The sequence below is a fragment of the Triticum urartu genome, chromosome 1A (genome assembly GCF_056163025.1).
Source record: "Triticum urartu cultivar PI428250 chromosome 1A, HENAU_Tu73, whole genome shotgun sequence".
NCBI lineage: Eukaryota > Viridiplantae > Streptophyta > Magnoliopsida > Poales > Poaceae > Triticum > Triticum urartu.
Window position 1 is genome coordinate 559,194,914 of NC_141873.1, and position 13,003 is coordinate 559,207,916.

Consider the following 13,003-nt stretch of genomic DNA (forward strand, 5'->3'; position numbering starts at 1 on the left):
GGTTAGATATTGCATACAGGACATTTTTCACTTGCTGCCTCAATGGTTACTTGGTTAGCATAGTACCCATACATCGATCACCAGTAAATCACAAAGACAGGCACGGAAAGCTAAGCGCTTTGATTTTGGCCTCAATTTCCTATGATCTTTAAACATTAGATTTGCCTGCTATACCCCATGTAATATGCACACCATCACGTGGCTGCTCTTTATCTTGTTTAAGCACTTTTGTTTTATCTTCTTTGTCCAGGCAAGATGTGGACTTTTTTTTTGCTATTTACCTTCTATGACCGTGTTAATGTTATACTGATGTGTGTCATGTACTCATATCACTCGGTACCATTTTGATTTCTTTATGTTGTACTAGAAGTTTGCGATATCGTAATATAACTCATGAATACCAGGGAAAGTGACCTAATTTCTTGTTTCCTAATCCATAGTCCACAGACGGTTTTTTCAACTGTTCCGATAAATACTTCCATTCCGTTTCCACTTCGTATTCGTCCGTGTTCGTAACCGGCACTATTTTGGTACTTGTGTCAGTACCGGAATTTCCTATTCTCTTTCCTCGATTCAAAAACAAAAAACTTTATAGCCCATTCTCACAAATTCTGCTCCATTTTCAACCCTAGCTAGTAGCCACCCTCGGTTGTTCATGCATGGGAAATCACATTGTTTTTCAACGCACACAGTTCAACTATATACAAGCGGAGGTAGATTGATAGGACATCATGAGCATTTTTTCTTTAGTACAACTGCATGTTTTGAACCAGTATATAAACTGCATCTCAGTTTTTGCTAGCAGTCCCTTTGTTCTAAATAAAATGGATCAATTGATTGAGTTCCAACCAACAGAACTTATTACCTACCATGTCTAAAAAAATATGTTGATCTTGTAAATTTTTCCTTCCAGGAATCGACCATAAAATATGGAGTCGAAGAAGGCGATCACTGTTGATTGTCTAACTGACGATCTAGTGGTGGAAATCCTCTCTCGGGTGCCTCCCAAGTCCTTTTGCCGCTTCAAATGTGTGTGCAAGGCTTGGCTTGCCTTCTCCTCTGATCCTCACTACCGTCAGAAGCTGCCAAAAATTTCCACTGGTCTTTTGTACCAAGCTCAATATAGTTCTGATATCCATCTTGTTGGCATGTCCCCAAATGATGAGGAAACTGATGGAGCTCTTACGTTCATGCCTCAGTACAAGCAATTAGAACTTGTGGACTGTTGCAATGGCCTGGTACTTTGCCGGTACAAGAGCAGCTATACTTCTGCAGATACTTGCCGCTTCACTGTTTGCAACCCAGCAACACGAGAATGGAGGACGCTTCCTATTCTAAATACTCCACATGGCTCAAATGTCTCCCGCTATACAGCTTTTTTGGCCTTCGATCCATCATGGTCGGGACAGTTCTATGTCTTCAACTTTCAGGAGAAGTTAAAAACACCTTGCCACTTGTTATCTGCAAACTTGAGGTGTTCTCGTCTGACCTATGTGAGTGGCTTGTGGATGATGCATGGAGTGGGAACCATAGGATAATGGTCAATAAACCACACAACTTTATAGGTGGGGTGTTCCATGTGCATAGCAACACTAGTGAGATTCTTGTGGTTAGAGGCTTGGAGGCAATGAGTTCTGGCATGATGCCATATCATTATACTATCAAGCTGCCGGGTGACTGTTGGAATGGTTGCTTTAGCCAATCAATGGGGCTTTTGCAGTGCGCATTTCCAGAGGAGGGCGGCCTTACAATTGCAGCTTTCACTCTTGATGATTATCGTCCTTGCAAGTGGTCTCTAAAGCATCGTTTTTGTATGGGAGATGCGTTTGGAAGGAACAACTTCCTTCGCAACCGAGATTATCAGTCCTGGTTGTGTTTTTATCGGATTGTTGCTCTTGACTTGGAAAGAGGGGTCCTCTTTCTCGTTGATGAGGAGTCAAATCAGATTTTCTCATACAACACTAGCACAAGGCATCTTAGTGAGATTAAAGATGGTCGCCTCAGTTGGACCCGGGACTGCTTTTATTACGTGGCATGCTACTCAAAGCTCCCAGTGCTGAGTCGTTTATGTGATGTAATTGAGTAGTAGCATGTCTTATGAGCATCTTCTTTTTTCCTATCATTACCGAAAAAGGCTTTCGTCCCACTTTATATATAAAGTACAGCGGATGCATTCCTCTGTTTCTCCTCTGTCAGATGTACGCCCGAAAATTGGCTAATGATATTTAATTGTGACACCTATCTCCAATTTTGGGGCATGTTTGAGTTTGTTTTCCACAGTGCAGAATTAGGACCATCACACTGAAATATAATTGGAAGGATGGCCCATTAGTCCATCACCAGTATATATAGCTGTCCAAGGCTCCAAGCTCCAAACCATTCCGTGAAACCACACTCAGTTTTGATTCTGTTTGCAAATGGGATTAACTTCCTGACGAACTCTCATCAAGCAAACCAGTTGCGGTTGCTATGGGTAATTACATCTCATGTTCTTGTCAGTGTATTTTAAGAGAGGGAGAGAGAGAGAGAGGGTTTTACCGGGGTGTTAACATTAACAACAAAAAATTTCTCCAAGTGGAACAGTGCGTAAGGTGGAATTTTCCTGCAGCAGCAAAGTCAGCAAGTGCATTGCAATTCCAAGAGTAAGATATGATACTCCATACACCAGCTGTTCAATCGACGACCAAAATTATCAATTGGTAATAGATATGAATTCTGGATATTGTAGAAAAAATATATTTGGATACTGAAGTATGCCGTCTATTGTGTGGACACTGAAGATACATTCGAGTATAAGCATTAGTGGTCGAGCTATAAGATCTTAAGTGAAAAAACCGCTCGGTAATTGGGAGCCTGAACTCTTACGTGGTGTATTGGGAACAAAACTTACTTGATTTTCGTTGATGACATTGGTTTTCTGCATTCCTTCATCACCAACACCAAAATTCAGATTACGATCCTAAAATGCATCAGACACTGAAAAAGTCAGCAATCAAATAAGTATAACTCAAGAATCTACGGGTCATCTAACTGGGTAGCATTTTGCATAGATTAGTACGATATATCTTGCAGGGCGAGCTCGGGAATTGGGAGTGATTAGATCACGATTTGAAACAGGCTAGTTCTTGGACTAAAAAATATTAATGAAGCATCACAATCGGGAGGAAACCCATTACAAAGATGAGCAGTTCGGCCATGGCTTGCTTCTGGACAAGCATTTTGGCCATCACCTGGAGACCATCCCGCTAAGGAGAGATGGTGTGGCTGTGACGCAGAGAATACATACTCGATGTCATCGGTGTCGCTTCAGAGATGAACTACATGACTGCGCCACAAGGAGACACTACCAGAAATTATCTAGTTGCCGACGGCCTCATCTATGCCGACGGCGCCCGTCGGCATAAATGGACATATGCCGACGGCCAAGGGCAGGCCGTAGGCGTAGAATAGCCGTCGGCATATGTGTATCTATGCCGACGGGGCCGTCGGCATATTACGGCCGTCGGTACAGCTCGCGGTATGCCTACGGGGACCGTCGGCATAGAAGAGGCCGTCAGCATAGAAAGGGCCCACCTACCCGATTAGCGGCGACCGTTTGACGGCGTCAAAACTACGCCGACGGAGGATAACGGCGGCCGTCGGCATAACTATGCCGACGGCTTGGCCGTCGGCATAGAATTGCTAACATCACCGATTCGCGCCGTCGACACGTCATCGATCCGAGGGAGTGAGGGCCTGTGGTGTGGCAGAGTTATAGCCGTCGGCATAGTCCTAGCCCATGCTATCTGCCATGTCATCAATCCGCGTGCAATGCCATGTCATCGATCTGTGGGATCATAGCTCCGTGTGCGCAGCTATGCCGACGGCCTACCTTTATTTTTTTATTTTTAGTTTATATATTTATTATTTTGTATTTTTCACAACATAAATGTGCCTTATCTAAACAAAAAACATGCCCCGATGGTATATCGATTGCCCCCCTCACGGACGTCACTGCCGCCGTGTCACGGAGGGGGGAAACGGTCGACATGGAGGGAATCTGGTTAGAGGGGGGATTCGGGGTGGCCTTCGGGGTGTAGCTATGCTACCGAAACATCGCATGGGTCCCGATGCATGTGTGAAAGTGTTCTGGCATGCGTAGACGCCCGTCTTGGGGCTCCATGGTGTGGCCCCCTCCACGGAAGGCAGAGCCGCCGTCACTTGGAGGGGGGAAGGTGCGGGTGCGGTGGAACCGGAGGGAATCTAGTGTTGGGTTGGGTCCAAACCGTGTTCGGGGATGTTGATATGGGCTGACCTATCGCAACCAGGTGGAAGAGTCCACCGGTCAAAGCCCGCCCGGTGAAAGTCAAAGGGCTAGATCTACTCGTCGACTAGGATTCGGGGTGGCCTTCGGGGTGTAGCTATGCCACCGACACATCGCACGGGTCCTGATGCATGTGTGAAAGTGTTCTGGCATGCGTAGACGCCCGTCTTGGGGCTCCATGGTGTGGCCCCCTCCACGGAAGGCAGAGCCGCCGTCACTTGGAGGGGGGATGGTGCGGGTGCGGTGGAACCGGAGGGAATCTAGTGTTGGGTTGGGTCCAAACTGTTGGGGAACGTTGCAGAAAACAAAAATTTTCCTACGGTTTCACCAAGATCCATCTATGAGTTCATCTAGCAACGAGTGATCGGATGCATCTACATACCTTTGTAGATCGTGAGCGGAAGCGTTCAAAGAACGGGGATGAGGTAGTCGTACACGACGTGATCCAAATCACCGGAGATCCTAGCACCGAACGGACGGCACCTCCGCGTTCAACACACGTACGGTCAGCGTGACGTCTCCTCCTTCTTGATCCAGCAAGGGGAGAGGAGAGGTTGAGGAAGATGGCTCCAGCAGCAGCACGACGGCGTGGTGGTGGTGGAGCTGCAGTACTCCGGCAGGGCTTCGCTAAGCTCTATGGAGGAGGAGGAGGTGTTGGAGAGGGAGAGGGAGGCACCAAAGGCGTAGTTTGAGAGGCCCTCCTTCCCTCACTATATATAGGGAGACAAGGGGGGGCGCCGGCCCTAGGAGATCCAATCTCCTAGGGGGGCGGCGGCCAAGGGAGGAATCCCTCCCCCCCAAGGCACCTAGGGGGTGCCTTCCCCTTGTGGGACTCTTCCCTTTTGAAACCCTATGCGCATGGGCCTCTTGGGGCTGGTGCCCTTGGCCCATGTAGGCCAAGGCGCACCCCCTACAGCCCATGTGGCCCCCCGGGGCAGGTGGCCCCACCCGGTGGACCCCCGGGACTCTTCCGGTGGTCCCGGTACAATACCGGTGACCCCGAAACTTGTCCCGATGCCCGAAATAGCACTTCCTATATATAATTCTTTACCTCCGGACCATTCCGGAACTCCTCGTGACGTCCGGGATCTCATCCGGGACTCCGAACAACATTCGGGTTACTGCATATACATATCCCTACAACCCTAGCGTCACCGAACCTTAAGTGTGTAGACCCTACGGGTTCGGGAGACATGTAGACATGACCAAGACGACTCTCCGGTCAATAACCAACAGCGGGATCTGGATACCCATGTTGGGTCCCACACGCTCCTCGATGATCTCATCGGATGAACCACGATGTCGAGGATTCAAGCAACCCCGTATGCAATTCCCTTTGTCAATCGATATGTTACTTGCCCGAGATTCGATCGTCGGTATCCCAATACCTCGTTCAATCTCGTTACCGGCAAGTCACTTTACTCGTACCGTAATGCATGATCCTGTGACCAGACACTTGGTCACTTTGAGCTCATAATGATGATGCATTACCGAGTGGGCCCAGTGATACCTCTCCGTCATACGGAGTGACAAATCCCAGTCTTGATCCGTGTCAACCCAACAGACACTTTCGGAGATACCCGTAGCATACCTTTATAGTCACCCAGTTACGTTGTGACGTTTGGTACACCCAAAGTACTCCTACGGTATCCGGGAGTTACACGATCTCATGGTCTACGGAAAGGATACTTGACATTGGAAAAAACTCTAGCAAACGAACTACACGATCTTGTGCTATGTTTAGGATTGGGTCTTGTCCATCACGTCATTCTCCTAATGATGTGATCTCGTTATCAATGACATCCAATGTCCATAGTCAGGAAACCATGACTATCTGTTGATCAACGAGCTAGTCAACTAGAGGCTTACTAGGGACATGTTGGTGTCTATTATTCACACATGTATTACGATTTCCGGATAACACAATTATAGCATGAATAAAGACAATTATCATGAACAAGGAAATATAATAATAATGCTTTTATTATTGCCTCTAGGGCATATTTCCAACACAAACCGTGTTCGGGGATGTTGCTATGGGCTGACCTATCGCAACCAGGTGGAAGAGTCCACCGGTCAAAGCCCGTCCGGCGAAAGTCAAAGGGCTAGATCTACTAGTCATCTGGGATTCGGGATGGCCTTCGGGGTGTAGCTATGCCACCGAAACATCGCATGGGTCGCGATGCATGTGTGAAAGTGTTCTGGCATGTGTAGACGCCCGTCTTGGGGCTCCGTGGTGTGGCCCCCCTCCACGGAAGGCAGAGCAGCCGTCACTTCGCGCGTCTACGGCTGTGGCCGGCGGCCTCTGGGGGCTAGCATGCCGCCAAATCTTGCGCCGACGGCCTCTCACAAGTCTGGAAGTGTTGTGGCGGTTGCAAACGCCCGGCACGCATGTCCGGGGTGTGCCCCCTCACGGACAGCGCTGCCGCCGGCACCTGGAGGGGGGAAACGGACGTGTGGGGTCTACACGGAGGGGATCTTGCTATGGGTCTGGCCCGGATGTTGCTCCAAAGTGTTCCTATGGGCTGACCTAACACAACCGGGTGGGGAGGTCCACTGGTCAAAGCCCGTCCGTGCAAAGTCAAAGGGCTAGATCCCGTGGTCAAACGCTACAGGGTTAGGCGGGACGGGGGCACTGGGGGTAGCAATGCCACCGGAGCATCGCACCGGGCCCTCATACATGCGGGGTGGTGTGGTGGCATGTCCGAAGAGGCGGGACGCGTCTCCGGGGCGTGGCCCCCCTCACGGACGGCGATGACACGGTAGTAGACGTTCTGCGGTAACGATGCGGCGTCAATATTATTAAATACTCGGAGCGTGATAAAATCATGATTTTTTTTTTGCACGACGTGGGCACATGTGCTATAGGAACGATGGTATTTTTTCATAATTTTTGGTGATGGAGAAGTATCCAAAAAATTCCCTCTACGCGGATTGCCCTTCGCGCGTCTATGGCTGTGGCCGGCGGCCTCCGGGGGCTAGCATGCCGCCAAATCTTGCGCCGGCTGCCTCTCACAAGTCTGGAAGTGTTGTGGCGGTTGCAAACGCCCGGCACGCGTGTCCGGGGTGTGCCCCCCTCACGGACGGCGCTGCCGCCGGCACCTGGAGGGGGGAAACGGACGCGTGGGGTCTACACGGAGGGGATCTTGCTGTGGGTCTGGCCCGGATGTTGCTCCAAAGTGTTCCTATGGGCTGACCTAACACAACCGGGTGGGGAGGTCCACTGGTCAAAGCCCGTCCGTGCAAAGTCAAAGGGCTAGATCCCGTGGTCAAACGCTACAGGGTTAGGCGAGACGGGGGCACTGGGGGGGGGGGTAGCAATGCCACCGGAGCGTCACACCGGGCCCTCATACATGCGGGGTGGTGTGGTGGCATGTCCGAAGAGGTGGGACGCGTCTCCGGGGCGTGCCCCCCCCCTCACGGGCGTCGCTGCCGCCATGTCTCGGGGGGGGGGAACGGCCACCACAGCTTACACACGACAAACTGAGAAGGTGGAGAAGTATGTGAACATAGATTGGTGGCGAGGTGGAACTATTTTTTACAGTGTGCTGAGAGCCAGACATTAATAATTACATTTTGTTAGGACATTTTTTAAATAACTTGAATTTAATGTAAACAAAAAACAAAAAAGCAGGTATGCCGACGGCATAACGGTCGGCATAGGTGGAAAGAACCTATGCCGACGACTATACCGTCGGCATACCTCACAGCTTATCCAACCGGGCACCCCACGCCCCGACCACTCATTCGACCTAACCCCCTCATCCACCCTCCTCGCTCGATCCAGCCCCACCGCCGCTCGATCCCCGCCCTCCGCCACTCGATCCCCCCGCCACCGGCCATCCCTGCCCCGCACCGCCGACGCCCCATCTGCACCGCTGCCGCCCCCGTCCTGACCACGTCGCACCGACCCCTCCCCACGCTCCTCGCCCCCCATCCCTGCCCCGCATCACGCGTCCTCCCTCTGCACTGCCGCCGGCTGTTCTCTCCCCGCACCGCCGCCAACCGTCCCCGGCCGCCCCGCAACGCCGCTGGTCGTTCCCGGTCGCCCCGCACCGCGCGGCCCCGTCCCTCCTGCTCGTGGTGAGCTGGCTGCGGCCACGACTCCGGCGGTCCGACGCCCCCTTCCCGACCCTCCTCTGCTGCTGGTGAGCACCGGGGAGCCCCCAGCCGCCCACGCTCCGCCACCCGTTGCCGGCCCCTCCGACACCACCTCCGCCACCACGTCCCCTGCCCCCTCGGTGAGCTCCCCCGTCATCCTGCCGCTCCCCCCGCTGCTGCCGTTGCTCCCCTGCCGCTGCTGTGCTGCTAGATGAATGGATGGATAGATAGTTAGATAAATAGATTTTTTGTATGTTTTTTCTTCTTCTTGCTACTGTTTTTAGGTGGATGGATGTATGGATAAATTTTTCTTAGATGGATTCATGGATGTTGTTAGAATCATAGATGGTGGATGGATGGAATGTCGGTGAATTTTTTTAGAAACTTTGTTTGTCATATATTTAATGTTAGGTCATGTTGACGAATGTATGTTGGTAAAGTTAATGATAGATGAATGGATGGATGGATGTTGGACAAAATTTGACACTTGACTGAGATGTGATGATCTTGTTATTTTTTTGATACTCATAATGATCTTGATAAAATAATTGAAGACAAAATTTTGAGACTTACTAAGATGTGATGATCTTGCTAAAAAAATGATACTCATGATGATCTTGATAAAAAAAATAGAAGACAAAAGTTTGACACTTTACTGAGATGTGATGATCTAAGTTGTTCTTTCGGTGGAATTTGCAGGCGTTGTGGTATCGCATTTCATCAGAGTGACCGTTGTCTGACGCGTTGGTCCCCCTGAGCATCCCTCTGTTGTTCGACTACTTCCTCTACAGCCGAGGGTGAGCTACAAGTCCATCTCCTCCATTTTTTCATATCACTAGATTTCATTCTCAAGTCAACTGACGTAACCTAGGCGTCTCCCGTCCGAAAGGGTTGCATGGATAAATATGCATTCAATTGCATATTTATCACCGCAGCTCTTTCGGATTGTCCAGCATTTTCCCCGGACAGCCCGAGGATGTGTAGATTGGGTATGTTCTCCATGTTCTACCCCGTTCTGAGACAGGATTTCGGCGGCGCCTCCCCATTGTTCTTCGGAGCACATTCTCTCGGCTATTTGCCGAGACGTGTATCTGCAGAACAGCGGGGAGGTGCTGCCGAGATTTTGTCTCGGAACGGGGTAGAATGGAGAACGTACTCAATCTACACATCCTCGGGTGGGATTAGGACCCATCTTTACCTATTAGAGATGTAGCTGGATTAAACGCGGTAGAAACTAAAATTTTGATGTGATTAATTTAAGTGAATCCTTAATTATGTTGTGTGGGTTGCAAAAAAGTAGAGGATGGTAGATAATCAGTGGATGTACAATGGTTTTATCCGTCGGAATCGAGTAACATCAGAGTGGGTCGCGAAAACCGATGTGTATTTGAAGGAGATATTCCGTCGTCCAATGAGAATTATCCCACCATGCCCCTGTGCAAGATGTGCCAGACGTCACCGTAGAAATCAGACGGACATGAGTGAGCACCTTCGCACGCACGGATATATGCCAAACTTTGACATGCCACCGATAAACATAGCCGAGCAGGACCGTGGTAGAGAGGAGGTGATGCGACAACGTATCGCTGGATATGAGGACGACGGGGTCAGGGACATGCTAGATGATGTCGTTGTTGCAGAAACGGCAAATGCGACACCTTCAGAGAATGAACCGGAGGAGCCGAAGGCAACCGCAAAGGCCTTCTTGGAGGTCTTGGCCTCGTCGAAGAAACCTCTTTATGCGGGTGCGAAAATATCTCAGCTAGATGCCATCTCGCAACTGATTGCAGTGAAGGCTGAGTACGGCTGTAGCCAGAAATGCTTCGAAGCATTCCTGGGAGTATGGGCTAACAGCCTCCCTGAGGGTCATGAACTGCCGAAAAGCATGTACGATACAAAGAAAATCATGAAGGCACTCTCTATGGATTATGAGAAAATAGATGTTTGCCCGAAGAATTGCCTTTTGTTTAGGCACGAGTATGCGGATGACAAGTACTGTAGGAAGTGCGGTTCGTCTCGGTACATTGAGGTGGTCGGTGAGGATGGTGAGAAAAAGCAGCTAACCATCCCCGTTAAGGTTCTTCGGTATCTTGATTTTATAAAAAGACTGCAGCGCCTTTTCATCACGAAGGAGTCTGCCAAAATGATGAAGTGGCACAAGGAAGGTATAAGGTACAATCCAAAAAAATCATACATCCATCAGGAGGGGAAGCATGGAAGTCATTCGATGAAGAATACCCCGAGGAACAAGCCGAGGCTGGGAATGTCAGAATAGCCATATCAGGTGATGGGTTGAATCCATATGGTATGTCGTCCAATCCATACAGCTGCTGGCCTGTGTTTGTAATTCCGCTCAATCTTCCTCCCGGTGCCCTAATGCAACGGAAGACCATGTTCTTGCCGCTCATCATTCCGGGGCCTGACTACCCGGGGAAGCAATTGGGTGTGTTTATGCAGCCGCTTGTGGATGCTTTGCACCATTCTTGGTACTTTCCGAGGTTGACATACGACCGGGATCTGCAGAGAAATTTCTTGATGAAAGTTTGGTTGCACTATTGCATGCATGACTTTCCCGGCTATGCTCTATTTTGCGGATGGTGTACAAGTGGTAAGATGCCATGCCCAGTGTGCATGCAGGCTCTGCGAATGATTTGGCTGAGTAAGGGTGGCAAGTATGTAGCCTTTGACCTGCATCGACAGTTCCTCCCTCCAGACCATCCAGACAGGGAAGACAAGAAGAACTTCACGAAAGGCCGGGTTGTTCATGAAGTAACCGAGATTCCAACATTTTCGGGGGCAGATGTTCTTGCTCAGCTAAAAGCTCTCAAGCCTAAAGTCAAAGGCAAAGGCAAAGTCAAAGGCTTCGAGGGATATGGTGAGACGCACAACTGGACGCACATTACCCCCTTCTCGCAGCTTCCCTATTTCAAGGACCTCAAACTTCCTTACAATATTGATGTGATGCACACCGAAAAGAATGTGGCAGAGTCCCTTTTCCACACGATCCTCAACATTCCTGATAAGACGAAGGATAACGTAAAAGCTAGAGCCGATCAACAGAGAATTTGTGATAGACCATGCCTGAACATACTACCACGACTATCTTGGTGTGAAGATGACCAAGGAAGAAGCGCGGAGGATGGGCATTACCTTGGAGAGGCCCGAGTTCTTGGCGGTAAGTATAAAAGATTTTTCATTATGCTTTCATATATTATGCTTTCATTACCTTGTGGTACATTATGCTTTATGCTTTATGCTTCCATAACACCAATTCGGACACACCTACATGCCACCAATTTGGACACACCTACATGCCATTATGCTTTTATTATGTAGGTGTGTCCAAATTGGTGTTATGGAAAAGACGAGTCCTGGGCGGCATTGGTGGATCTTTGGTGTGATGAGGCTGGAGCCTGGGCGGCTATGAGAACCAAAAATAAGGCTAACCGAGGGACGGAGGGAGTACATGCTCAGGGAAACCGAAACCACTATCTCCACAAGGCAGTTAATGTATGACTAACCCCATTAAACATTCTTCTTCTTCTATTTACCATCACTTTCCTATGTATGACTAACCTCTGTTTGGTGGTGCAGGAGGAGAAACTGAAGCGGCCGCTCTCACACATGCAGGCGTGGGAGATCGCCCATACGCGGAAGGACCCCAAGCCTGGCGAGCCCAAGTACTATGGCAAGAAGACCGCAGGGAGGAAGAAGGCCTACTCCAAAGTGTATCTGGAGTTACATCCTGACACACCTGACCCCATTGCGGCGCCTCTGGACGACATGGCGGTGGTGAGGATGGGGCCCAAGGAGCACGGTCGGGAGGCGGTTCTCGATGCTGTGATCACTCCTAGTATCTCCTACACACAGCTTCGTCGGATCGACCCGAGCCTGAGCCAGCGCACGAGCCAGCCAGTGACTAGTACACAGTCCCTCTTTTAGGAGCAACAATCTGTAAGTATTTTCCCTCTTATCTTCATTTCTCACTTCATTTTCCGCATTTAGTAGTTTTATGAGTTCCATCATGTCATACCGTAGGCCTACATGGAGTACACACGCCAGGAGACCATGGCGTGGCATCAGAGGCTTTATGAACACCAAGTGCAGAGGGATAGCCAGATGCAGCAGGCTTTTCAGGATATGGCGGCAGGCAGGTGTCCTCAGTTCCCTCCAGCACAATGCCCTCCAGCACAACCAGTGCTGATGAGCTTTGAGGAGTTTGTGGCACAGAACGCTGGCCCCTCGCCGGTTAGTTCATCCCCAATCTATTCACCCAAAGCATGTCATGCCTTTCAACACAGTCATATATCCCGTGCATATGTCTTTTCAACATCCAGGGAACAGGTGGATCTACCGTTGGCGGTGGTCTTCGCAGCACTCCGGAGACACGGAGCCCGACCACTCCGATCCACGGAGGCGGAGGCGGAGGAGGAGGCGGTCTTGGCGGTAGCGCTGTCGCTAGCAGTGACGACCTGGGCTTCGGCGGTCTTGGCGGTGACGACCTCCGTGGTGCTCGACGTCCTGGCGCTTAAGCCTTTGGGTCACATTGTGGCGGTCTTGGTGGTGATGATACTTATATGCTTGTGATGTTTCTTATTG

The 13,003-nt window shown here is 50.1% G+C and overlaps 1 pseudogene; it reads left to right on the top strand.

Moving 5' to 3' along the window:
* The first annotated feature begins 929 nt into the window (after positions 1-929).
* Positions 930-12,346, top strand: LOC125533181 (uncharacterized; annotated as a pseudogene).
* Positions 12,347-13,003: the final 657 nt, after the last annotated feature.